Consider the following 27,492-nt stretch of genomic DNA (forward strand, 5'->3'; position numbering starts at 1 on the left):
GTCTTTCTCAAGGACCGTGAGACAAAAAGCCCTGAACATACCATTCTGGGCTCTAACTGGTCTAAGTAACCTGAGATACAAGGAGCAATCACAAACATAGATTACAACAATTATAGCTGTCTTTAATATAAATACTAAGTCTTATGCTGGATGAGTAAGAGCAAAAATAACATGTACATAGGACTCTGTGATAGGGTGCCTAACCCCACACAAAGCCTGAGTGGGTTTAAAAAAATAAAAGCCAGTTCATCCTGGAATGGGCTGCACCTGGAGGAGAGTCAGGGCTGATAAACTCTAATCGATGATGAATCCCAGCTGGGCGGGGATAGATTGAGCAAGTGTAAAATCTGGGACAAGAGGGAGCTGCAGGGAGGCACTGTGGTGTTACTCCCCAGAGAAGAGGGGTAATTAGCAAGAAGAAAGAGTTAGGGGAGTACTAGGATCCTTCTTGGGAACCTAAACTCTGGCAAGAACCTGAGTGGGGATGAAATAACTTGAAGGTGTAGAGGCAGCCCCAGAGGGGGCTAGAGTTAGGGAAGAAAGATAAGAAATTGCCTGAGGAAACAGTAACAGAGTTTGGAATTGCGAGAGACCATTATTGCTAGTCATAGGGTCTATGGACTGGAACCTAGAATAGTGGGTGGGCCTAAATTCCTTTCTTATGCCACTTTCCCAGTAGCCAGACTGGGCAGTGGAATAGAAGCTAGTCTCAGACTGTTTGTCCAGTGGGATTTTCCTACCCTGGAAGGGGAGGACTATAATGACATGGCTGGAGGAAGCAACTGAGTCTAGAGGGAGAGAAGCAGAGGAACCATGGAGTGAACAACTGAAAAAGAGTGTCAAACTAGTTGAGACCTAATCCTGTGTGAGGGCACAAGGAGGCACTTCACTGGTGAGTAGTAATCTCATTACAGACCTCTCCTCCAAATTACACTTGGGTGACACTCATAGTGTCCAAAACCTAGCTGATATGTATATGTGGTGATAGACATGGACAGGTGTGCTGTATAATTTACAACTTCATAATGCCTTTGTCTGACAATAACAAGCATCTAAACTAGATGTTACCTTTTAGTCAGCTAGCAGGTACTTTTTGGAGGGCAGAGCAAGAAGGAAAGTCTTGCTGCTTCTTGATTCTGGGTTACTGAAGGGCAGTGGTATAATCTGGAAAACTTTCTCCAAACTTTTCCAAAGCATAGCACTTCACACTACCTTCACTAAACAGGGTTCCTTAGTCTTCCATATGGTAGGAATTTCTAATTGATGCAAAATTTCTGCTTTCTCTGTTTCTTACCCTAGAGCTATGGGCTTAAGAAGGGATGATATGAAAGGTATGTCTGACAAAGATACCCTGTAATGGACCCAGCCCTCACCCATTGACATCAGTGGGCATCTTGCTTTTGACTTCAATAGGCAAGAGATAGGGCCCCAGGCTTGTAAGGATAGTTATGTTCAAACCTGGACTGATGAGAAAAGAACCAAACTACCCATGGGTTCTATATCACTGTAAAAACTGCTGGCTTTTTGGCTGCGGTGCAGGCCATATCAGATGTGGCTGTTCTTGCTTCATTAATGTTTTTGGAATGTAGACGTCAAAAGGCCTGAATGGGTAGATTGGCTTATAATCAATAATGCAGATGCTCCAGTCACTCAAGAAAAGAGTAAGACTCACTTATCCTGGCCCTTGGGGAGAAGCTAGAAAATAAGCAAACAGCAAAACCAATACTTCAGGTTATCAGCAATAACTGTGAATATTCCCTTCACGGAGTTCTCAATGGTTACTTACCCCTCCCCAATGAAGTTTCTAATCTCTCCTTTATCCAGTTGCTTGTTAACTTGCTGTAGCTGAGGTTCTCCTAAGCTCTCATGTTACTTGCTGCTGGCAACCAACATCTAGTACCTAGGTGAATGTATTTAGCTATGACCATCCAGAAGGTAAAATGAATCTTTAAGAGGGAAAACTCTGAGAGCCTCTTAGTCAATTACTTCCTTGTTATCATAACATTTTTTGATTATGAGAAGTATGATTTGCTAAAGTCAGTGGAGAAGGAGAGTGGCATCACAGCAATTGTTTGAGGAGGACAGTATCCTGGAACTCTTTGAGCAATTTCTTGAGTGATATCTATTTATATAGAAGTGGGGGGATTATTTAATTCTGCCACTTAAAGAAGAATCAGCAAATATATCTCACCCACTACATTTTTCACTGTAGACAGTCTAGATGTTTGATTTTCCTATACTATCCCTCTTACTACAAAAGTTTCTCCTTTGCAGTCAGTTTCAGTCCACATATTGTTTGGAGAAACCTGGCACAAGACATATATCAGCAAGTTCCAGTGATGCCAAATTTGGTGGAGTTGGTCATGCTGATGGCACTTCTCAGGTTTATTTGGCTCATACTTTATATTTAATTGTTTCCAGAGCAGTTTTGGAGAACAAGCAAAATGGCAGTTTATGTTGGCTGCAAGCCATAGATCAGGAGAAGGGTTTACTTATGAGGAATAAGTACTCATGAACTTCTATGGTCCTCATACAGAAACACTAAAACAAAAATCCCAGTTTATAAGAGTCCACTTACACTATCAGAGAATGTCATCATCACCATGCCACTCACCAGAGGAATTACCCAAAAAGTCCTTTTAGATGGGCTGCTGCCAGACCCTAGGCTTTTGTGGAAGAGCTTGGGGTAACTCAAACATGAAAAGATTTTCTAATAACTGATGATATGCCACAGACTCAATCTTATATACTCATATGACATTATTAAGGTTTTGCTCAGGGAATTGTTTTCCAGTGGTACCTCAGAGCCCCATCTGAGACTACAGTCCCACTGTGTGAAGCAGCAAACTCGCATAGTAAGACCATTCCTGCCCTGAAAAGCTTACAGTCTAAATAGACAAGACAAAGCATGGAGGGAAATAAGTAGTATTGTTGTTTACTGGATGGGGATCTGAGTATAGAGTGACTCTAAGTGGCTTGCATAAGGCCATGTAGGTCTGTGACAAAGAGGAATTGAAGTCAGATCTCCTAAGTACCAGTCCAGTGCTTTGAACACAAGACTATATGATGATAAAATTACCATGGTGGAAGAATTGAGAGAACTTAAAATAAAAACTAACAAAACAATTGATCTAAATTGTGTCTGAGGCACCTATTTCTGTGGTATCAAACCGATGCTGTAGAAAAAGTCAGCAATGACCTAGGTGAACAGAGAAAAGTTAAGTTTAAATGTGATATTGGCCATTTCAATATTGAATATTTTTGTGTATTAAATACAGTTTTAAAAGATCCTTCAGTTAAGAAAGTTCAGCTAAATAACTGTCAGTCTCTAAATAAATAAAAGTAAGAACCACCATATGTAATCATTTTTGTCCACAGGGTGACAACACAGCATTCCCCCACCCCTGGAAAAAAATTAAAATACATCAGAAACGTGCTGAGGTGTCTTTGTCAGGCTTCATTGAGGCTCTTCAGCCATTGGATGCTGTAGAGGCTATGGATGCATCCTGACTCAGCAGAAGGTCTTTGTGTTTGAGTCAAGAACAATGCCTTGGGAGCACAGAGAGTCTGGGTCAGAATAGCACCTTCCAAATTGCAAAAAGGAGGATTGTGCGCACTTGCCTTGTCTCTGTAGTTGAAACAGATTTTCAGAGGAGGGGAGAAGTCTCACTGCATCAGACAGAGGAGGAGGGCTCTCCATTAGCTTTCAACAGAGGAAGGGAAACTGGACTCTTTCCCATTCCTCCTTTAACTCTGCTCCCACCCCATTTTGCCTCAGCTCTGTTGACTAGTTTGGAGGGCCATGGCCCTATCTCAAACCTTCCCTGCCTACTGTGAGGAGGCTAGTGCCAACGGTGGTGCTGGAAGCAATTGGTGCTGACTAGCCTTTGGACTCTTCTTCCAGGGTTTGGCAACAGTTGGGAAAGGGTGTGCCAGGTCTTCCCCGCCCACCCCTCTCCCACATGCTGTGGGCCCAGCACCCTGACTTACCGTGTGTTTGGTAACAGAGGTGGGGAAGGCAGGGTAGTGTCTGTGGGCCCATTTCCTGCTCTCCCTCTCCTCTCTCTCACTGGGGGGGGAGAGAGGGGAAGGCTGCCTAACCCCTGTGTGTCCGGGGTCCCCTCGGTCCCTGCCCAGTGTGGGAGCAGAGGAGGGGAGGCTGAGGGGCCGGCCGGTTTGGCACACCACTGACCCTGGCCAGGAGCTGCTCTGCGGCCGCCGATCCCCCCCTTCTGGCCCCGGCCCAGTGGGGCCCTGCTGGCCAGAGCCGCGGTGCTCCTGGCACAAAGCAGGGCCGCGTGGCAGCTGCTCCCTCCCTACTTCCTCCAGGCTGGGCCCATGTAGGAGAGGGGTGAGGTCAGAAGGGGGGAGCGGCCACCGCATGGCCCTGCTTGGGGCTGAGAGTGGTGCGGTGTGCTGCTCAAAATCATTGTGTGTGCCACCTTTGGCACGTTTGCCACAGGTTGCCGACCCCTAGCACGTGGCTAATCTTAGGTGAGCCTTCTGAGTCGGCTATGGCTGATGCCTCATGGAAATATTTGAATGTAGTTTGTAAATATGGGCAGGTGGCTCACTCTTCAAAACTATGATAAAGGAAGCTTGGTATATGCTTCAGATAGAGTCTGCTTCCATGCAATAAAACTATCACATAGGAACTGCTTGGCTTCATGGGAAGGTTTTGCTATTGGACAGAAGATCTAGTTAATCCTTGTAAATATAGCCAGAATGAAATATGATCAAATCTGCTGTGCAGTTTATGCAGTTTCTTTATTCTGAGGGTGAAAATGACTTTACCTGCATAAAGCCAGAGTAGCTGGGGAAATGTGGAGGGGGCATGGGTTTCATACCCATCCATGGCTAGAATTATGGGGCAGCTCATGGCTGCTATTTGAGCCTATGTGAGGTGTGGTATCAGGCCCCTCTCCACCTAGTCACTTACCTAGTAGCCCTTCCTAATGTTCTGCCCTGGACCTCTCCTAAACTTGCCTTTGCTTGATCCTATTGGAGCTCATGTGGGGACCAGTTCCCATCACCCAGGACTGCTTACTCCCATCACCCATGCTTGGTTACTCTTTCCTTAATCCCTAGAGCTGCCGAATGCAGAGACTAAAAGTAGCATAGGAACCCTTGCATGGGGCCCTCTGTGTCAAAGTGAATTTCACCCAAGGTGATCAGTGTCTTTGTGTTTTCCACCCCCAATCTGTTTCCAAGGCATTAAACTAATTTCTTCCTTTCCATTTTTAAGATAGAGGGAGATGGTGGCAACTCAGCTTCCATTTTACATGGTTCATAATGCTAAACCCTCAAGAAAAAATTTACTTTTTTAAAGCACATAATACATCCTGATAAAGTCTCCATGATATTATGCTTATTAGGTTTTCTCACTATTTTGGCAGTATACTCTCAACAGCATTACTTAATAAATGAGCAGACTTTTTCTGGAAAAATAAGAACTGCTTGTAATGCTGTATATACCAGTTACCAGGTCTGTAAAGCTGACAGCTGGCTAACTCAGGTCACAACCTCAAGGAAGAGTTAATTGTACCCACTTACTTGAGCGTGGATATCAGAGATGTTAAGTGGGTTGGTAGACATACACTGATTCACTGGTGCTGATAAGAAATCAGGGAAAATGTTGATGGCATTATTTTTGTCTGTCTATATCCTGTATTTAATTAACCTTAAGATCAAAGATATGTATACACTGCATGAAACTAATGAATATTATCTCTATTGTCTTCATTTATCTATCCCTGTTACACTGATTTACATAAGGTAATTATAATTGGATTACTTGTGTATGCATGGGAAGTAGAAGGTTAACTTCAAAGAGTGGATCGTGCATGTCCCACAATGGGAAGTCTATGGACACATGCTGGGAACACCTGCCAAATTGTGTTCAGCTTGTCTTCCTGTGAGCAAGATCTATAAAATACTGCATACTGGCTGCAATTGTTCATCTTTAGATTGCTTGGGTTCTTGAGAAGGGGAACCTTATGCGATTCCCCAAAACTATTTTGGGGAAATCCTGAGGAACTTACAGAAAGCAAACATCTCTGCATCATTTGGATTACAACGGATTCACCTGTAATGTATTTATCTGCTTTAACCTTGCTATAACTCTCACTTCCTAATTAATAACCTTAGTTTTAGTATAGTAAAGGATTGGCTACAGTGTTGTCTTTGGTGAGACCTGGATCATATTTTGACCTGGGGTAAATGACTGGTCCTTTGGGGTGGGAAGTAACCTAATGTGTGGTGAATTTTGATTTTAATAACCTTGCATCATAAAGTCAGACTGTCTGGGTGGTAAAATAGGTGCTGGGGAGTCTAAAGGAGACTGTTTGTGGTTCCATTTTACAAAACTAATATGGTGATCCAGGAATACATGTTTATTACTGACTCAGTGAAATCTGATGTCTGGGATGTCTGTCCTGGTTTCTGACAGACTGATGTGAGTTTGGCACTCTTAGGTGTGAGCTACTCCAGGCAGCATGACCCTGCTTTTTATCTTATTGTACTTGATTAAGACCCCTTGCCACATTTTTATGTGGCGGGAACAGTACCTGTACCCCTTCTGAAATTGCTTTGGATTTTCCTTGGGGGTCTAATTCGAATACCAGTCTTCCAAATGCCAATGTGTGTTACCACAGTAGTAAAAGTATAAAGTAGTAGCTACAGCAAAATGGGCTTTCACTTTACATAAAAGACTAACATACTTGATCATTAAATCCTTGCTGGCTTAATGTTTGCAAGAAATAACTTGGTTTATAACCAGGTTACTAATTTAGGAACAATACTTTGGGATTGAAGAACATGAAGAACTAGTTAAAATGGAATGCAAATAAAATTTAGGAAAATCCCTTCAATCCTTGGCACACAGAAAATGGTTCCAGTATTGACAACTGGCTTACAGCAAAATGTGAGTATTAGATTTTTGGTATGGTTCCAGGCTACATACTTGAATCTGTGTTTTGACCTGTTCCTTGCTGCAAGTTTTGTGCAATGTGGATATTTAGTCAGATAAAGGAAATAGAGCAAGTTTAACTATCTATTTTCACAGATAAATCCAATAATAGAACAAATAAATGTAGGACGAGTAAAGATTGAAACAAGCTGGAGGGTCAATGGTTAAAATCTACATATTTTGACTAGCTCAGTTTGTTAAAGTTGGAATGATGTCAATCATATTGCCTCTGAACAGACTTGTCATCTGTTAGCATTTTATTTATTATTACTAATCCTTCCTGGCAGAAAGCACTATTAGGCATGAATTCACCTTTATGATGCTTGAAGAAAGGACATTTAATGTCATTTGAATGCCCATGTTGATATGAATTTAGTCCTGATGAGAACATTGTGAATTCTTGAACAAGTTTATAATAGTCTCTTGACATGGCTTAAAAATACTACTGGGAATGTACTGTAGATGTGTAGGCTGCAGTTCTAAAAATGAAACATACCAAAAACCATACTTGTTTACCTGAATGCCAGATTACACAGCAGAAAACTTTAGGGTTTTTAACACTGTCTAAAATCCTCTTGCTTCTCTTCTAATATTGCCTTAGTCTTAGATTTATAATAGCATCACAGGGCACAACTTGTTCTGTTGATCCACACATCAGTGAGTACATGCATGAAATCATAATTAGAACATCTATTTTGACAATATATTTCAGATGAATTTTTTTTAAATCAGATTTGTAACAAGCACATCTCAGTTTGTTTCTGAGAAGTTTCACACTAAAAATTAAAGTAGCGTGTTTTGGCTTTTTGCTGTGTTTACGCTAATGAAAGTTAGAATTTGCAGGTGGTCTGGCTTAATTAAGACTTTTTTTAGTTTACTCTTGGAAAAAAAAATCTTTACCCCAAATGAAACTGTGGATGACCTTAGTTATGAATCTCTGTATATAACTATAAAGGTGTTGTAGATGCTGGATGCAACTGAAGACCTCAAAATTCAAAGGAGCAGAAATTATTTTACAAAAAAGGCACATAAGTTTGCTGCCAGTTTTGGGTGTCTAGATACTTTCGGTGCCCTTAAAATGTACCATGCAATAGCAAACCATATTTGTTCTTAACTGAATACAGTAATGCACAACATCACTTCCTTCTCCAATTTCTGTCTTTTGGCCTGTAAGATACACTAACAGGACTTCTGTTCCTGGGATGAGTCTGCCATCTACTGGTCACTAAATCAACAGTGACCAATGACCTCTGTATATTGTCTTGAACACCTCTTTAAAGGTAGAGGGGCTCCATTTTCAATGATAGTTGATAACTTTTAAGATGACTAAACTTGCTTAGAAATCCTGGGTATGAAATGTAAGGAAAGACATGGTCTGAACAGGTAGACTTGGTTTTATATAACTTGGTTATGTTTTTGATGGCTGAAGCCTCTGTGTTGCATATTTGACAGATAAATTAGAGAAGAGATAAATTAGAGAAATGAAATCCAGCTATGTTCTACTGTCCCCTACTCATAAAGAAATGGTACCTACATGTTTCTTTAACTTCACCAGCCAAAGCCTGGGAATAAATATTTGTCTTGGTCATGTTGATTTGGAATATCCTCTAGAAAATAATTAGGTAGGGTTTTCATTCACATACTTAAATACATAGAAAATTTAGGGTGTTTGGGTGTGACAAAATGACAGAATCTGTGGGCATTTCCAGACACTGTAATATGTCCTGTCTGCTCACCTCTCTAGCATAAGTTAAGGCTGGTTGAGTTCATTAAGCTGGTGATTGATAGAGTACAGAAAGAAGCATGCAATTGCTTTCCTTTGCAATTCTCTCCAAGAGGATGAGGAGATTGTGATACTTTGCCTTTGGAAAGTTTGGAAGTGGTTTCCTGAAATCCTATTTGCCAGTTTCCTTTGAGTGCTTGTGAATTATCTATTTCAGGACTACATACATATTGATGTTTTGCCACTTTTCTCACCCAGGTCTGCGGTTTTTTTTAGACATGGATGTGGGATGCTATCACTCTGCCTAGACTGTGAAGTTATGTGATTGGGAATATGTATAAACATCTGACAAAGATTCTATTAGAGGATTCATTTGTCACAAAGCTTCAGATCTGAAAGAACGTACCTGTTTTATACAGTCTGGGCCTGACTTTAAGAGGAGATGAGCACAGAGGCTCCAACTGAGACTGGAGCCCTGTTGTGCTAGGCACTGGGGGTATATACATAAAGACAGTCCCTGTCCTGAACAGTCTACAATCTAAATAGACAAGATAAAGGGCGGGTGTCAAGTCACAGGCACAGAGTTCAAATGGTCTGCTCACTGTCACAGGAGGTCTATGGAAGAACCAGGACTAGATCTCCGGTCATAAATGCTCAGTCCAGTGCCCTATCCACTGGACCATACTGCCTCTGTTTACCTCTTTATGTTAGTTGAAATCAATGGGAGCTCTGGAAGCAATGCACCTTAGAAAATCAGGCAGCCCTGTGTACATCTGTAGCTATACATGTGTCACCTCCAAAACTTGTATCTAGCCCTTTGTTTCAATACTTTGGACCAATTTTATACTTGATGTAACTTCAATGAGGCTATGACTCAATATGTTTAAGACCAGGTGAAAATATTATTTTATGGAAGAATTAGTACATTCTCACTTACTGACTGCCGACTACAGTCAGCTGATCCCAGCAGATCTCCATACATTTTGTTATCCTTATTGCTTGCTACATTTTCATCTCTCACCCATGGCTGTGAAGAAATATGCTATTGTCATAATTGTCTTTGGAATGTGTTTTGCAGGTTCTGTATTTCAGAATATTTCAGGGGGTTGTAGTTTAATTTAAAGAATCCTCTTGGTGTCATGTCTTCAGCTTTATTTAGCCTTAGTTTTGTACACTGCACTGGCACAAATATTTATGCCACTTTTGATATCAAACCATAGTAAACACTATTACATCTAATTCTAATGACTTCAGAATTTGCCCCTTAATTGTTAGACGCCAGGAAATCTATTATGGATTGGGGAGAAAAGGGAGTTGAAATTTGACCGATTTAAAATGGCAAAATTTACAAAAAAAAAAAATTATGAAAATACTAGGTTTTTCTTATTCATCCTGGGAAAGATCCAGAAAGTGGAGTTGCTAGCTATGTAAGTGTGTATATGGTACATATACAGCATATATATTATGGCTCTGTATATTACTGGTTATATGATCAGTTCTGCTGCTCTGTAACAAACACCACATGATCCTACAATTTATCACGCATTTTTGGCCAACTCACCTGCTCTTTGTCTTCTGTTAAGGTTACTTCTGACACATTGACCTTGGGGAAAACCTTGAATTGTCATGCTTTAATTCCTTCTGTTCATCTTCCTCCCACAATGCCTGCCTCTTCCTCTTTCAGAAAAAAACCCAAACTGCCCCAAACCTAGTATGTGCAATATTTAATTCTAGTCACCCTTTAGAATGAGAAGTGGGAGCTTTATATCATTGGAATGGAGAGAGTCCCACCTTTCAAATGGGATTCACAACACTTGCTTTTGTTCCTAAGAAGTCTCAAGATAAACTAGTAATATTTTAAAAAAGCAATTAGAACCTCATGGCTTAAATTCCCCCCCCTCCTCTCCCCCCAATCCCTCTGCAATTAGACTCATGGTAATGAAGACAGCTGGTTTTACAAGTGGAGGGATGCATGAAATACAAACAACTCTTTTTTAAAAAAAAAAAAACAAAAAACAAAAACCTTCTCTGTAGAAGGTGTAGTGTATATACAGACAATGATTTGCCATGGTACAGCAGATCTACTGGCTGTCATGTGGTATGACCTGCACATTTCCCATGACTGTCATATGTAATATGACCATCCTAAGCTTGTTGCAATATCCAGTGTGGGCTGAGGCCTAGTGGTCACAGCAAACTGACACAACTAAAGATAGCATAAGGTGCCAGACTGAGGGTCAGAGCTGAAGACAATGTTAGAGGTAAGGCAGAGGATCAAGAAACTGGAGTAGGGTAGGACAGCCGGAACTGGAAGTCTGGGTTAGGAGGACAGGAATGCAGGGTGCAGGAGTCAAGTGTCTGCAATAGTAGCAGCCAGGGATTCCTCTAGGTGCTCAGACAGCTTCCCTGTTTATATACAGCCCATCAGCCAGTCAAGGGGCCGAATGGTTCCCCCAGTTAGGAGCTTGGCGGGGTGAGGCCCTTTGCAAGCTAACCCTTCCCTTACTCAGGTGAGCTGCTGGGTGGCAGTCATGGTCTCGGCACTGCCCGGGGACTCATGGATTGAGTTTGTGGCCTGTGATCTCTTGTAGCCTGATTTTATGGTTATTAATTTATTGAATAGGGTAAGAGGTTTGCCAATTGCTCTAATTAAAGGATTATGAGGTTCGTATCCTTAACCAGGCTTCAGGTGAGTTTTATAAGGACCCCGGGTACAACACAGGAAAAATTCCAGTGATAACCAATATTTGTATAATTTTATAAATGTATTAAGATAACATAAAATAACAAATGACTGATATAGAGAAAATAAAATGAATAATCAAATGGATAATGGATTAATATAATCTTAAAATTTAAAGACTTATTTGATATATAGCTACGATATGCTTTAAACTAGTATACTCACACCCTTCCTGGACTTGGTTGAAAGAGATGTCTAATTTCTCAAGTTGGAGTTGAGTGGAAGAAGCACTGCTTCAAAGCTAAGAGCTATAAGCTAAGACTAACATTACAACATGACAACTTTAAGAATATAAAATGAAAGACTGAATCTTAACACTAAATAAAACTTCAAGCAGGGGTAGCTGACAGTCGACTGCCCAGATGAGCTGGATTTGATCTTTCTTATAACCCCAAGAATATGGATCCTCCTTCCAGGCCTTTACTTGGCCTTTCCACCTCCAAACTTTTGGGGTACATATAATCTATTGGCTACTAGGTTTGTACGTATTATTGACGTATCCACATCCTTTTCCAGGTGGTCTTTTTATTTGACCTTTGTTATTTCTAGCTTATTGTGGGTTCTGTGGTGTTCTTTTAAAGTTTCTTGGTAACCGGGACAGTCCCTTCCCCTTTTAATGTCCCTTGACTTGTCTAGGATAAAGGTTATGACCATATATGTCTTATCCTGTTCTACACTTATCTAAGCCAAAGGCTGAAAAGTGTGTGTGTGTGTGTGTGTGTGTGTGTGTGTGTTAATGGTAGCTGTCATCCAGGATGTGGCCTGGAAGGTACTTTGCATTACAGCTGAATAAAATATTTAATTTTATTTTTTAATCACACAATCATATCAAAATATGTATGAAAAATATCTCTAACAATAATAATGCAAGCAAGCAGGCTAGTTCTATAGGCTACACTCACGTATATTGATGAAACTTGTGTACTGTAATGTCATATATCCACTATTTAAACAGTGAAAATAAGTTAGATGGTGGGAAATGAACAAAACAAAGACAAATGCGAAATGCTTTTCATGTACTTTTAGAGGAAATTCAGTAAATACAAGTGCAAAGTACTTCACTTAAGAAAGAAAAATCAAATGCACAACTACAAAATGGAGAATAACTGTCTAGGTGGTAGTACAGCTGAAAAGGATCTGGGGGTTATAGTGGACAACCAACTGAACAGGAGTCATCAATGTGATACAGCTGCAAAAAAGACTGTGATTCTGGGGTTATTAACAGGAACGTTGTACGTAAGACCCAAGAGATGGTTGTCCAGCTCTACTCAGAACTGGTGAGGCCCCAGCTGGGGTTCTGTGTCCAATTTTGGATACCATAATTTAGGAAAGATGTGGACAAACTGGAAAAAGTCCAAAGGAGAGCAACAAAAATTATTAGGTTTAGAAAACCTGACTTATGAGGAAAGGTCAAAAAGAACTGGGCAAATTTATTCTTGAGAAAAGATGACTGAAGGGGGACCTCCTAAGTCTTCCAATACATTAAGGGCTATAACAGGATGGTAATCAATTGTTTTCCATGTCCATTGAAGGTAGAAAAAGAAGTAATAGCCTTTATCTGCAGCAAGGGAGATTTTGGGTTAGATATTAAGGAAAAACCTTTAACTATAAGGCTAGTTAAATTCTGGAATAGGCTTCCAAGGAAGGTTGTGATGTCCCCATCACTGGAAACTTTTAAAAATAAAGTTGGACAAACACCTGTCAGGGATGGTCTAGGTTTACTTGGTCCTGCCACAGCACAGGGGGCTGGACTTGATAATTTTGAGATCCCTTCCAGCCCTTCATTTCTACGGGAGAAGCATTTGAAAATAGTCATTATTATTGCACTTAAGTTTTTGACATTCCCTTTGAAGCTACTTGTATGGTAACTAGTGTAAATAAGGTTCCCATGCTCTGGCTGGCTTTCTGCTGAATTTTCAGATAAACTGAAATTAGTGTATCGTAATTCAATCAGTAGATTACTCAATTTTAGACCCTAAGCACCAAAGGGATTCTGAATATTTTTTTTCCAATTCTTCTACAACACAAGTAAGACTAATAGTCACTATAGAAATTATCTAGTTAAAGCTGTAAGAGTTTGTGAAAAGCTGACTTTAACCATTTCACAAATGCCTTACTTTCTAAAGCATCTGTTCTCATGAATATTCCCTGCTCAGATAGAATTTTGGGATTAGTTTGAGATTCATCAGTTTAGCCATTTTAATGCAATTTTAGAAGTATTCTAATGTCTCAATACACACTCAGTTCAATAGCCTCTAAATTAAAAGGCCACAAAATTGTAAATCCCCGGGTGTCCCTCCAGGTGCAATTATGAAGGTTGATTGGCCTTTTCTGAGCCACCTTAACGCCTTCAGAACTCTTCCCCTGGAGTCAGAACTAAGCAAAAGCCATAGCATGATTCTAGAAGATACTGCTTTGCTGTGAGTATGTCCAAGCCAGTTCCAGTTGGGACAGGTACATTTACATTCTACCACCTGAAACTGCAAGAGGAGTTTAGTTAAAGGTATTCCTCACTTCCCCTCCTAGAAACAATTGTGTGCTGTTACTGGTGTAGAGTAGCTGCCATGTTGGACTCTAATGCCAATGTTTTGATTTATTTTGAATTGGCAGTTTTAGTAATTAAGGTTTTTTAAAGAGCATAGAAAACATCCAAAACTGAAAAAACAATGCCTAAAAAATGTCCATTTTTTTTTTTTAAATTTGGTTTTGCATATTTTTAGATCCTAAATGAAGGATTTGGGGGTTCTTGCCAAAATGAAAAGTCAATTTGTTCAAAACTGGATATTCCCCCCAGATTTTTCCAACTAGCCTCCCCTCCAAAATTTAGGGGATTACAATTTATTCACTCAGGTCTAGTGTAAAACACCGAGGAATCCTTCTAGACATTTGAGATATTTGTTTTATTAAGCAGCTTCTCTTTCTTAAACAACCTTTTAAAAAAAAAAAAAAAAAAAACATTCAAGTAAATAAATCCGGAAAAGTTATATCTAAAAATGTTTAAGTGCTCATCTGATAGCAACAACTTGAGACATCTGATGTCAGCTTAGATTTCTCAAGTTACAAAAGGAAGCTGCCAATCCTGTCCAGTGAGTCAAAGATATGTTCATCCATAAGAAAAGAATATCTGTCCTACAGAGTCAAAACTTGTCAGATAAATGACACGCTTAGGCTCAAAATGAAATTTTGACCAAACTTAAAACCTCATCTCTTCAATGGGGCAGAGATTTCCTGTGCAAAACTATTATCTGAAGCAAGAAATTAGTGTACTGTCTCTAGTGTGAGAACATGTCAAATAAAAGCAAGCTCTTGAATTGATTTTTTTCTCAATGTGAACACTTGCAATTTTCCTCATTATGGACTCACTTCTACAATCTGAACTCTACCAGTTATATATTTTCTCAATAATTTAAAAGCCTGACGAATATTGTGGGGCTAGCTTTCAGAAGCACATGCTTCCACAGTTCCCATAGATTTCAGTACTTTGCCACATGAAAATCAGATCTTGCATCAGTATGAAGTACATAGGGCTGCTACCTGTCTGATTTTCACTTGGACAGTCCAGGTTTCAGCTTGTGTATCTGGGTGCCATTTGACAAGCCCTGATGTCAGGTTTGTTTGATTGGTGGCTGCCGCTGCCTCTGGGGCTAAGCTGCTCATATAGCTTGCAGCAGTGTGTGACATGCAGGGGTTGGGCCTTAGGGGGAAGAGGTGGGTGGAGTGTTGGTGGAGGGAAGGTCCAGTTCATCTTGTTGAATTCAGACCAATACTCCAATTTGTCAAGGTCCTTTTGAATCTTGTCCTCCAAAGTTTTTGCAACCCCTCCCACCTTGGTGCCATCTGCTAATTTTATAAATATACTTGCTACTCCATTATCCAAGTCATTAATTAAAATATTTAATATTACTGGACCCAGGACTGACTTCTGCAGGACCCCACTAGATACACCCTCTCAATTTGACAGCAGAAAATTGATAATTAAGCTTTGAGTACAGTCTCTCAACTAGTTGTGCTCCCATATTATAGTAACTTTATCTAGACCACATTTCCCTAGTTTGCTTATGAGAATGTCATGCAGAACTTTCAAAAGCCTTACCTATAATCAAGCTATACCATGTCTACTGCTCCCTCCTCCCTCATCCACTAGGTCAGTAATCCTATCAAAGATGGAAAGTAAGTTGGTTTCTCATGATTTGTTCTGGAAAAATCCATGCTGACTATTCTTTATAGCCCTATTATCCTCCATATGCTTACAAATTAATTGTTAATTTGCTCCAGTATCTTTCCAGGTACTGAAGTTAGGCTCACTAGTCCATAATTCCCCAATTCCTTTGTTCTCCTTTTCAGAGATAGCTACTATGTTTCTCTTTCTGAAGAACAGGAGAAGTCCAGGAAGACTGGAGGAGTTCTCAAAGATAATTGACGGCTCTGAGATTGCATCAGCTAAGTACGCTTGACAACATTCTGGATGACCAAAACAGTGCGGCAGAATATTTATTTTAAGAGTTATTCTAGCTGGGAAGTGGATTACTAATCACATTCCCCCAACCATATGTGTGTCATTTTTCTTTGGATAGGAGTTTGGATGTTCCAAATGGGACTCTTGCCCTTACTGGTCAGACTGGAAGCTAGCAGATGAAAGTTGGTGTGCTCTGCTGGCTTTCTCCACACTCATGCAAATGTCATACTGATACAGTGCCCAGTCTTTCTAGTAGTTTGGCCTATTTGAGTGCCAAATGGCAATATGTTTAAATGGGAAGGCTTTATAAATCTGTATTATCCATCTCCTATTAAAAAAGCCCAGCCTTTTAATGAAAACAAATGCATGGGCAAGGAATGAAGGACCATTTTCTTCATAAACTGCTGAGAGGGGAAGATCATAGATGACAAGACAATCTGAACAGGAAAAAAGACTTATCCCTTTACTCTTTTGGTTATGATCTCAATTTAGGAATATCAGAATTATTTTTCCAGCCCTACTGTACATTAAGCTCTAGTTCTTATACTTCAAAGATTCCCAAGACACAACTCTGTGATGTTGAAAATCAACCATTTTTCTATTCTTTGTTTGTCTCTTAGCCAGTTTCTAATCCAGGACAGAGCATTACATCTCTCTCCCCGTGACGACTTTGTTTCCTTATCAAACTTCTATGAGGAGCTGTCAAAAGCTTTTTGAAAACTCAGACTCTCACCTGATTTTTTTTCCTTTTCACATGCTCAAAGAACCCTAATAAATTAGGAAGACACAACTTTTCTTTATAGAATCTGTGCTAGTTTGACCTTATCAGACCATATATTCATTTTTAAAATTATTGGTTCAACCATTTTTCTTGAACTAAGAAAACCCACATGGGTCTTTAATTATTAAGATCATCTAAGCCCCCTCCCTCTTTTAAAAAAGAAGACATTTAAGATTGTAACCACACCCTTTTAAAAATCTGTGGTCATATGCTAATACACAAGACTAAAAATCAAACTGAAGAATAATAAAAAACAAAAAAAACCCACTCTCTGATTAGTCTATTTTCATTGTTCATACTGAGTTAAACTGAGAAGATGAATGCAATAAACAAAAACTGCAAAGTACACAGGTAAAGAATTATTTGATAACTATTGAATTAATGTACATATTTTAAATACATTATGAACATACAAATTTAAATCTGATGATGTCCCTGGAACAAGAGGACATCAAGAAGTACAACAGGGGCAAAGAAAATATGTTCTACAATCTACAGGGGATCCAATGAATTAAGAGCTTAGGTTTGTCCATCTATTTCCTTAGGTGCCTTTTATTGCCTTCATGAAAGGCATAGTGAAGGACCACCATTGTTAGCTGGAAATGAAACAAACATGGAATTTTTCTGTGTGCATGAGATATGATGATGATGATATCTAAAAAAGCATGCTGTATGGGATTTTTCCAAGGCACTTTGAACTGCTCCCATTGAAATCAATGGAAGTTTTACCATTGATTTTTGGGGGGAAAGGAGCAGTGGTAAACATTTAAAAATAAATAATTCCATTATACTTTAGAATATATCCCTGAGGGACAACATGAGAAGGAACACAAGAGGATGAAGCAGTAGTTTAGAGTAGGAGTATTAATGTGGGGAGGAACTGGGCTTGGATGTGAGCTTCCTTTTAAATAAAAATGAGTGCTCACATATGGACATGGGATAGTTGGGGAAATTCTTCAGAATTCAGAAGATGTTCTAAAGTCCTGAATGGGCTGCTGTCTGAAAATGAAATTAAATTAGTATAAACTGAGTGAGCCCTCTAAATACCCTACTATATATACATTTTTATTTGCAGCTATGTATTGAGACCATTGGCTCTTACCTGCATTTTAGCCTATGAAGTGAATTTTCATTCTCTGATTCCTCTAAGAACCTCACTTCCAGCTACTGTTTTGCTAAAATCTCTCACTTTAAGATTGTGCTGCTTTAAGTGGTTTAACTTGGATTTCATATTTTTCCTAGTTTCACCCTTCTCGGAGCTTTGCTAGTTTTAAGGATTATGAAGACTAAAGCTGCAAGCAATCATAGCAGATGCTATTTTAGCATGTGTAATATTTTATTGTTTCTGATCTGTAGATGGCAGAAGTGTGCATGTTTGATTGGTGGTGCATAATGGTCTCAAATTTCCCACCAGCCATTTTTATTAATTTTTAAATACTGCCTTTCTCTGAGTGCCCCTTAACTGTATATGTGTGGGTAATAACCAATAGTAAATTTTGTGCATGTACAGTTGGTGCCACTGAAATTGAGGCATGCTTTAAAGGGATAGATTTCCACCCTGCCTCTCACCTCAGGACTATTAAGAAATCCGTGAAGATGTTAAGGTGAGAGCTGGGTTGCATCTTTGGAATCACTTAATATTCAATATTTATGTAAACACAGGGCTAGTTTCTGGGATTGGCTGATCTATACAGCCAGTGTTCATGTACAAAGGAGATAGTTCATCTTTGCATTAACCTAATCTTGTCCTGTATAGAGCTACAACATGTCCTTTTGCCAGGTAGAATAGCCTAAGGACTTAAGATATACCAATTGTGAATAGCTTCAAAAGGCTGCTGAAGATTCATGTGATAAAGGGATATCCCAGCTTTGCCCCTTTTCCATCAGTCATGCCCCTACTACACTGTCTTACCAGGTGGTATAAGAGCTCCTATATGGGATCTTTGTCATCAGAGTATGATCTCTACTGTGCTGTATTATGCTGGCTATAGGGCTAGTTAATGCTGTCAGTACAGTACAAACCAGTCACATGGCAGTAGAGAATCAGGCTCACTGATTCAGGCCTTGTCTACAGGAGAAAAGTTTATAAGTTATATAATTACGCAGGCAAAATTATACCACTATAACCCCCATGACGACACTCTTTTATATCAGAATAACTATTTTAATGTAAATTCACACCTTAGGTTATGCTGAAAAAACTTTTCCATATAGGAATTCCTTATCTGCTTTCAATCAAGTTTTGAGAATCATGTGCAAAGGACATGGATAATACCCTGACAGGAAATAAATACACTAGCTTATGCTGCAAAGACTTCATGGTCCCTCTTCGAGGGAATAGTATACTTCACTTTTGACTCGCTAATCTTTGAAATAGTGGAAATAACACAGTTTAAAAAAAGGAACTTGAGATCCTGTTAAATCTGTGTAGATTTAACCTAGAATTTTGACCTACAGTTGATGACTGACAACAGATAGCCACCCTCCAAAAGACATAATTCAAATTATATTTGCAAAATACAGTTTTATTCCCAACTGTCCCTGATTTAAACAGATATGATACTGCTTCATCACCTTACCGCTCACATCACTTTGAAGTTGTAATCCTATAGTAGACTGTTTCAAACAAAGCCTACAGAGAGGCTATGGTAAAGATTTTGTAATTTCTTTATGCAAACCACTGCAGTTTTTGCTTTCTAAGTTTTGAATTTGATGTGTATATTGCACATAGGCCCCATGGGAACTTGGGAATCTACATGCATACACAATGCTACATCCACTTTTAACATCAGAAGCCATTTTGTGATAGCCAGCATCAATCACATCTGGCTTTGTGCACATGTGCATGTGTGTACACATCTTGGTTGTTCTGTCCTAAATCTTTTCTTCCCCGCACCAACTGCAATAGACTTTGGCAGAGTTTTTGAAAACTGCCAAAAGGCTGTCTTAAATCATTTGTGGGCTATTTTTTATCTCTTTAGTCAAATCCTTACTCAGATAAATCAAGAGTACCACTATTTTCCTACATTGTCTAACTTAGACATTTTAGAACTCATTAGGGACAAATGAAATACGCAACTGATGGCAAGTGGCTTGTTCATTTGCTTTTTATTAGATAAATGGCACACAGATAATGAGCAACAGTCAACCAGCTGTTGATTGACATATTTGAGATAGATGCTCAGATAGGAAAACACATTTTGAGTAATTCAGTGCCCTTTATAATGGGTATACAGTATGACAGTTGTGATTACCTTAATGAATCAATTAATGTTATGCAATTAGAGATGGACTGAACTGGCAATAGCCAACTGTATACCCACCTCTAGGAAACTGTGCTTTGATTTCCAGAGAAGACCAGAAACCAGATGGTTGCACCTACTGGTTTGGAAGCTGAACACACTCTTGTAACCTCCATGTCTCCAAACAAAACACCCTCACCTCTTGGTTGGCTCCATTGACACTTCAGCTATAGCAGACTCAGAGGCAGACATATCAGGCAGAGAGAGCTTTTTAATCTCCAAATGTGTGGTCACCAGATTCTTGTTTCAAGACTGTTGAACCTGCTAATGCGCCTTTGCATAACAGGTTAAAATTGCTCCTTATATCAGTGGCAGTTGAAGTTCATGTATTTAGCAGCAACTCACAATTATAGGCTTCATTAATTGAAAATCAAAAAGCACAGGTTTAACAGAAATACTGTGTGTACTGAGATTCTTGGCTTTAGTTTTGTACTACTGTATTTATTCCATGTTCTCTCCATAGTTAATAGATTTTAAGGCTGGAAGAGACTATTGTGATTATCTAGTCTAACCTCTTGCATAGCACAGGCTGTAGTATTCCATGAATTAATTCCTGCTTTCAGTTCACTAGCTGTGGTTGAACTATAGTATAGCTTTTGGAAAACTATCAAATTTACTTTTAAAAATTTCCAGTGATGAAAAATCCTCCACAACCCGTGGTAAGTTGTTCCAATGATTAATTACCTTCACTGTTTAAAAAATATTGCATCTTATTTCCAGTCTGAGTTTGTCCAGCTTTGACTTCTCTTTGCTAAGCTAAAGAGAGAGAGCTATAAGACATGTTTCCCAATCCTTTAATCATTCTTGCGGCTCTTCTCTGAACATCAGTTGGGTCAGGCCGAGTACAGTCAGTCTGCACAAATGTTTGAACTATTCAGATCACTTGCTTAACTTTGCCTATCTGCTGATGACTGGAATTGCATTTCTGTTTCTTTGCACAGAAATGTTGCTGGCTGGACTCCTCCAAAGAAGATCTGGCTGAGAGGATGCACTCCTGTAGAGTACAAACGCATTTCTAAGTTGCCAACAATGCTAGCACCAAGCCTAAGCACTATCACTAGAGCTTTTAATACTTTGAGGCATATTGTGACCAACCTATGTAACCACGAAGTTTTCAGGTGTAGGCAAAGCCGTCTCATAGCTTACCGATGTCCCTAAACAATAGTATTTCCATTGTCTCAATGGGCTCTGGATCAGGCCCATAAAAATTATGCAGGAGACTCAATCAAAAATATATTCTTCTCATCTAAAATTATCCCAACTACAAGTCCTTTCCTGCAGTAACACTAATATGTTTTTGTAGTGCTTGATATTTTATACAAGTAGCTGCAAGTCACTGAGCATTAGTGTATAAACAGAGTCCAATACTTTCGCTAGTGACTTCTGTACTCCAGGTGCAAAATCCTGGTCCCATTGACTTCAGTGGGATAAGGGTTTTCTCTTGGATGTCAGTTTTATTTCTACTAACTGACAGTTCCCATTCTTCCCACTTATTGCTATTTGTTCTTAGATCTAGAAAGCCACTGGCTCAGATCCAGTGTCCAGTCACTATTATTGTTTCATTAAACAAACCCCAAAGCAGAGCTGAGATGCTTGAACACTCTAAACCAGGCTTCAGACAAGTCATTTGGTCTCCAATTCAAAAATTAACAAGAGTCCTGTAGCACCTTAAAGACTAACAAATTTCTGCGGGCATAAGCTTTCGTGGGCTGCAACCCACTTCGTCAGATGCACGAAAAATTGAGCATATTACTTGAAACTTAAATTTGATAGATTTGACAAACTATACAAAAACACTTCAAGTAAAGGATTGCTTGATAGCTCAATATAATGTAAATATTTTTCTCTCTTCTGCCTCCCTTTTTGTACATATAGATGTCATGCTAATGCTTGATTTGACACAGAATGAGCTAGACATTTAATGCTGACCTATTTTTGTCCTTAAAACTAATTTCCCAAAGTAATGGGATAGAACACATACAAAAGTTGCAGAATATTTTTTCAGAACAGGCAGTTGCAGTCAGTTTTTTTTGTAGGAGCTTGTAATTGTTTTAAATGTGTTTTTTGCTTCACATCACACAAAGTTGACTAAAACAAAAGAAGAGGTAATACCTAGTGTACCTAAGGTGAACACACACTCTTTATATTGGTACATCACTAAACTACCTGAAATCATTTATAGGCTTCATGTAGACCAGATGTTTCAGCGGCATGTTTGCTGGTCCTTCTGAATAGCTTAATGTGTACTGCTATTACTCCTTCCCACACCCACACACAGGAGAGTTACCTTTGGGTAATGTGACAGAAATCCCTTCTCTGCCCTTTAGGCCACCACAAACAGCCAAAGACACCTTTCAAGGTTTGTAAGCACCAGTGTTATTTATTAGGTCCCCTCCACCAGTTCATTAGTACAGCCTTGTGCAGCAACATAGACATGGACATAAAGCTTCCGCCTTGGCCCACTCTCCAGGGTGGGAGTGGGAAAGATCTCTTGATCCCGAGATCCTGTATCCCCTGCCCACCTTGCTATTGCACTTCCTTCCTGTTTTTAACTGTTTGTTCTCCTTAGCTATCAGCATCCTGCTTAATTAAGCTATTGAACCCCCATCTCCCAATTAAGTTCCCTCTGGGGGAAGAGCTAGTATCTAAGGGTATATCTACACAGCAGTAAAATACCTGCAGCTGGCCTGGGTCAGCTGAGCTGTGTAGGAGTTCGGGCTGGAGCGTGAGCCTAGGACCCCATGATGGGGCAGAGTCCCAAACCCTGGGCTCCAGCCCTAACCTAAATGTCTGCACAGCAGTTTTTAGCCCTGCAAGCCTCAGTCAGCTGACATAGGCCAGCCATGGCTGTGCTATTCAAAAGCAGATGTATCCTCAGTGAGCAGAGTTCTGGGTCGACTCTAGGCTCCTAGCACTCTGTCACAGGTAAGATGTTGTAGCATTGAGAGATGCTGATTAATAAACACTAAAATGTGCCTTGGAAGTAGCACCTGTTTAGGGTATATATGGTGTGTGTATATATAGGGTATATGGCGTTAGGGATGGCAAGCTAATCTGTAGTTTTGATTGTCCTATTAACTAAGAGACTGGACTCTGTCTTATTTTACTGTCTCTTATCTGTGGGGAAACATTTACAATATATGTTCCAGCAGCCCCATGTGATTATGCACTTGCTGTTTACACCCATGCTCTTTTTGGGCCTGTGATTTATTTTAAAGAAATATACTTTTTTCTATGCAACATTTCCAGGACTCCTTCATAAAAAGAGTGAGGGACATAAACTTTCTCCTTAACTTTCACTTAAAAAAAATCTGTTTCTAAACCTCCAAGTCTGCTCTTTACTTTTCATCTTGAGGTGTTTAGTTACTGCAGTGATGGGTACAAACATAAGAACCTGGGTATATAGTCAGATTAGTTCTTGATGAGCAGCTATTTACATGTATATTTTTTCTTGCTATCATTAACATATTAAGAGTTAATGGGTGTTGAGCCTGCATAACTAAGGACAGAACTGGGTGCTGTTACATATGTTTAAAGAGAAGTCTTGCCAGTGCATTATAAAAGTAAATCTATCATAAGGAATAAAACTACTTAGAATTTTAAGTCAGGATTTCTTTTAATCTTTCTAATTGTACATATGTAGGTGCCACTCTGGGTAATTGGATTAAGACTGTACACTCCAAGCCAGGGACTGTCTTTTTGTTGTTTGCACAGTACCTGGCATGATGAGGCTAGGGCTTCTAGGCTCTATTTGAGCACAATAAATAATTATACCCCTCTTTTTTTGGTTAGGAATCTAGTGGAAAAAATAGCTGGACGCCCAATAGGCAGATGTGCTTGATATGTGGGGCTAATCTGATGATACATTATTTTTCAGGGTCAAAAATCTTATTTCCTTTTCTTTTAGTCTTATCTTGTACCTCGCATTGGAGGAGCAAACAATTTTTATACCTCAACAACCAGTTCCCACTATTTTAGTCTTTGATTTGCTCATTAATGTTCTTGGCTTTTGTTCCCTGTAATGTACACTTGTTTTCCATAAAGGATTCTGGTTGCTGTTGATTTTTCTCAACATGTTTTAAGTTTTTTTTTCCCCCCTGAATAAGATTTTCAGTATCTAAAAATCTTCACTTTCTTTGTGTGGTGTTAAGGCAACAGTATTATGTTTAATTACTATTACAGTGTTCTCCTGTAACCTGTATCCTCATTGCTCAATATGCCTTTTATTTGTGTGTGCTTTCCCTACTCTCTGCCCATAGTTTTCTTTTATTTGCTATGATGAACTGAGGAATGTAAAGTTCTTTTCAATAGTCCTAACGATACTTCAACTACAACTATAATTTATAGTACCTGCCATTGTCTAATGCTTTTTGGTACAATGTCTAATTCTTGCAATAGTGGTAATTCATTTCCCAGGAATACCTAGACAATCTTACCACTCACTGAGAGTCCTGTGGCACCTTAAAGATTAACACATTTATTTGGGCATAAGCTTTCGTGGGCAGAAACCCACTTAGTCTGTTTTTAGCCCTGTTGCATCCAACAAACATGGCTACCCTTCTGGAATTTACCATTCACTGTAAATGGTAACTTTCAAGTTTTTAATGGCTGCCACTGTATTGGCCACATTGCATGTACAGTAACATGAAATGCAGTTTGACCATTTTAGCTGGAGTTTTCAATGGGGCCAAAGTGAGGGGGAGTTGGTGCCTAACTTCCATAGGTTTCTTACAAAATCCCAGCCTTAATTATTGGCTAGTTTTGTGCTGTGGGAAACTTGAAAGATTGCTGACGTTTTAATGACCATGCCTTTGGCATAAGAGAGCTAAGGTTATGACACATCTGACCCTTGCCACACTAGCAATGTCAGGATTGTGTCGGAAGATGCTCCCCTTCACTCCCGTGAACAAGGCTTGTGCTATGTTGTTGGAATTTGTTGTGTGGGTTTTTAATCCACGGGAGACTTTTGTGGAGAATAGAGATTTTGTTAAAGGGACACTGGCATTTTTGCTGATTGATTTATTTATTTTTTAAAATCAGTTGGAATTTGAATTGATTTTGTGTTGATGGTATCTCTTTAAACAAAAGTGAACAGTGTCTCAATGTTAGAGATCAAGCTTCAGTTTTCCCTAAAATTTAGGGAAGACAGTGTTTGTCTTAATCTATTGGTAAAAGGGAAATGAGAAGAGTAAAGGAAGAACTCTGCTCTGTACAGACCTCTTGTGTGACCTTGAGCAAGTCACTTAGCCTCTCTATGCCTCAGTTCCCAAGTATAAACAGGGGATTATACTTCCCTATTTTCCAGGGACACATGAGGAAGATGGTGAGATGCACAGACACTATGGTAATGGAGGGTCAGATGAGTAGCTGCTACAGGTAATGAGATGTTGAGTACTGCACCTCAGCCCTCATCACAATTCCTTACAACGTGTCTGGGGACAGAAGACATTCACCATACTTACTGTCCCTGTTTGTACATATAATAATTGACCATGAAAATGTCCCTCTTACATATTTTTTATTTAACTCAGGAACCATAGGTACAGTAGCTGAACCACATCTGCCCTTTGAGAAAAATGCTCATAATGTTTCCAATTTTGTGCTGTTTGGTAGCACTTGCAACATGATTCAATTAAAAAAAAAATAATTACACAAGCTGTTTTTAGTGGGCTCTTCTTGTATTTGTTTAAGCTACAAATCTTAATATCCAGACTGCTTCAGGGAAATATTTGACATATATACAGTCACGACCAAAAACAATGCAAATAGCTGCTGCTGCCTGAAGTAATTAGCATTCCTGGAGCTCCAAAATTGGAATGAAGAAACCTTTAGCTCATTTAGCTGTAGATTAGCTCACTGTACACAGGTAAGAACCACCCCTCTGAGTGGGAACTGTTAACATTTGTGTGGTGCTTTCTATTTTCAGTGTACTTTAATTAATCCATGCGACATCCTGTGTAGTAGGTATTATCCCTATTATACATGTGGGGAAACTAAAGAGCTTATTGGGAGTAATAATTATATTCCAGCAGCATCTTTTTTCCATACAGCTCCTGACACTTAGAACAGCCTCCATCTTTCTATTCATGAAGTACTTATTAAACTTAACTTTATCTGCTTCCATTCTTGAGCCCCACTTCTCAGTTTCCCTATGTTGAGCCCTTTCCTTCAATGCACTTCGGTAGCATCAGCTCAGCATCAACAACTCACTACAGTTCTAGCAAGGGGGGACATGTAGGGAAAGGGACTTTCTCCTTTAAGTAGGAGATACGGTAGCTGCTGGAACCTACCAGGAAGGAGGGTGAGAGCCTGTCAGGGTGCGCAGCTGGTGACCAGGAAAGGTCTGGGTCAGTGAGAGGGGAAGGGATGAATTGGGGAGCAGATGCACAAGGGAGCTAGGGCCCATACACTTTGGTTTGCATGGTACTGGTATTATCTTAGTGCCTAGGAACCCCAGTCATGGACCAGGACCCCATTGTGTGCAGTGTTTGTACATACACAGAAAAAGATGGTCCCTGCCTCCAGGGACTTACAATCTAATTTTGCATTATCTTGTATGCATTTAAGATGGACTTTTCATATGCACATCAGGGCATGGGGAGTTTTAAAAACTAGAAGAAAACCCCAAAACAAAAACCCTCATGACTTTTAGCCCAATCCGATGTTTGAACTCTTATCATTAGCAGTATTGCATACTGAAACACATATTAACACCATCCAGTGAGAGGATGGATACATGCTATACGCATATAAAGAAACCATTACAAAGCGAATGAGAGGAAAAGCCTTGAGTGGATGTGGAATTGCTAATAAAGTGCATACAAATGGTTTCAGTCCAAAGGTAGTCAAAGAAGTCTTCAGAAGTCATTCAAGCTAGCAGAGAAGCTAAAGTCAAAGACTAGATGTAAAAGTAATCCCATCATAAACGAGAAGGGAAAGGAAAGAATAAGAATGTTAGGTATTGGTTCACCTGGTAAAGTGGATACTGTATTGCATTAGGAGTTGGACATTTCAGTGGAAGATAAAGTAGTGAGTGTTAACATGGAAGGGTCAATGTCCACTCCAAGAAGATTGTCATAGTTGCAGCATCTTTTAAACAACGATCTTAGTGAGCATTTCATGGAGCTTAACCATTAATAAGATTGTGTGGGAAGGAAAATTGCTCAGGAGTTGAGAAAACCTTTGGCAAGATTGCCAGACTTCTAAAAGTGACGATAGGAGGGAACAAAAGAGGCTGTGTGGAACAGTATGAAAACAAAATTTAGAATATTCTGAAGTCAACCCCACAAATATATCTTAGTGTCATCCATCTATTTACTGTTCTGACTGATCCTGATGCGTACAACACCAAAAGCAGTTCAAAACAATAAAATGATTCAAATATTTGATTTAAAAATTAGAAGTGGTCAAAAAAATTTTCAAATTGTGTAAAGAATCAGATATATAGTAATTTACTGTCACGTGACTATTTTGCATAATTTATGTATTGGCCCACCAACTCCAAATTCCAAGATTTGCTA

The 27,492-nt window shown here is 39.4% G+C and overlaps 1 long non-coding RNA gene across 1 annotated transcript; it reads left to right on the forward strand.

Annotated features, from left to right (window-relative positions):
- The first annotated feature begins 389 nt into the window (after positions 1–389).
- Positions 390–21,570, forward strand: LOC137143540 (uncharacterized). The gene is made up of 3 exons (XR_010917191.1): positions 390–892; positions 15,778–15,877; positions 20,914–21,570. It is a non-coding gene; the product is annotated as an uncharacterized lncRNA (long non-coding RNA).
- Positions 21,571–27,492: the final 5,922 nt, after the last annotated feature.

The sequence above is a fragment of the Emydura macquarii genome, unplaced genomic scaffold (assembly GCF_026122565.2).
Source record: "Emydura macquarii macquarii isolate MOO-44397 ecotype Brisbane River unplaced genomic scaffold, CSIRO-AGI_Emac_v2 contig_3343, whole genome shotgun sequence".
NCBI lineage: Eukaryota > Metazoa > Chordata > Testudines > Chelidae > Emydura > Emydura macquarii.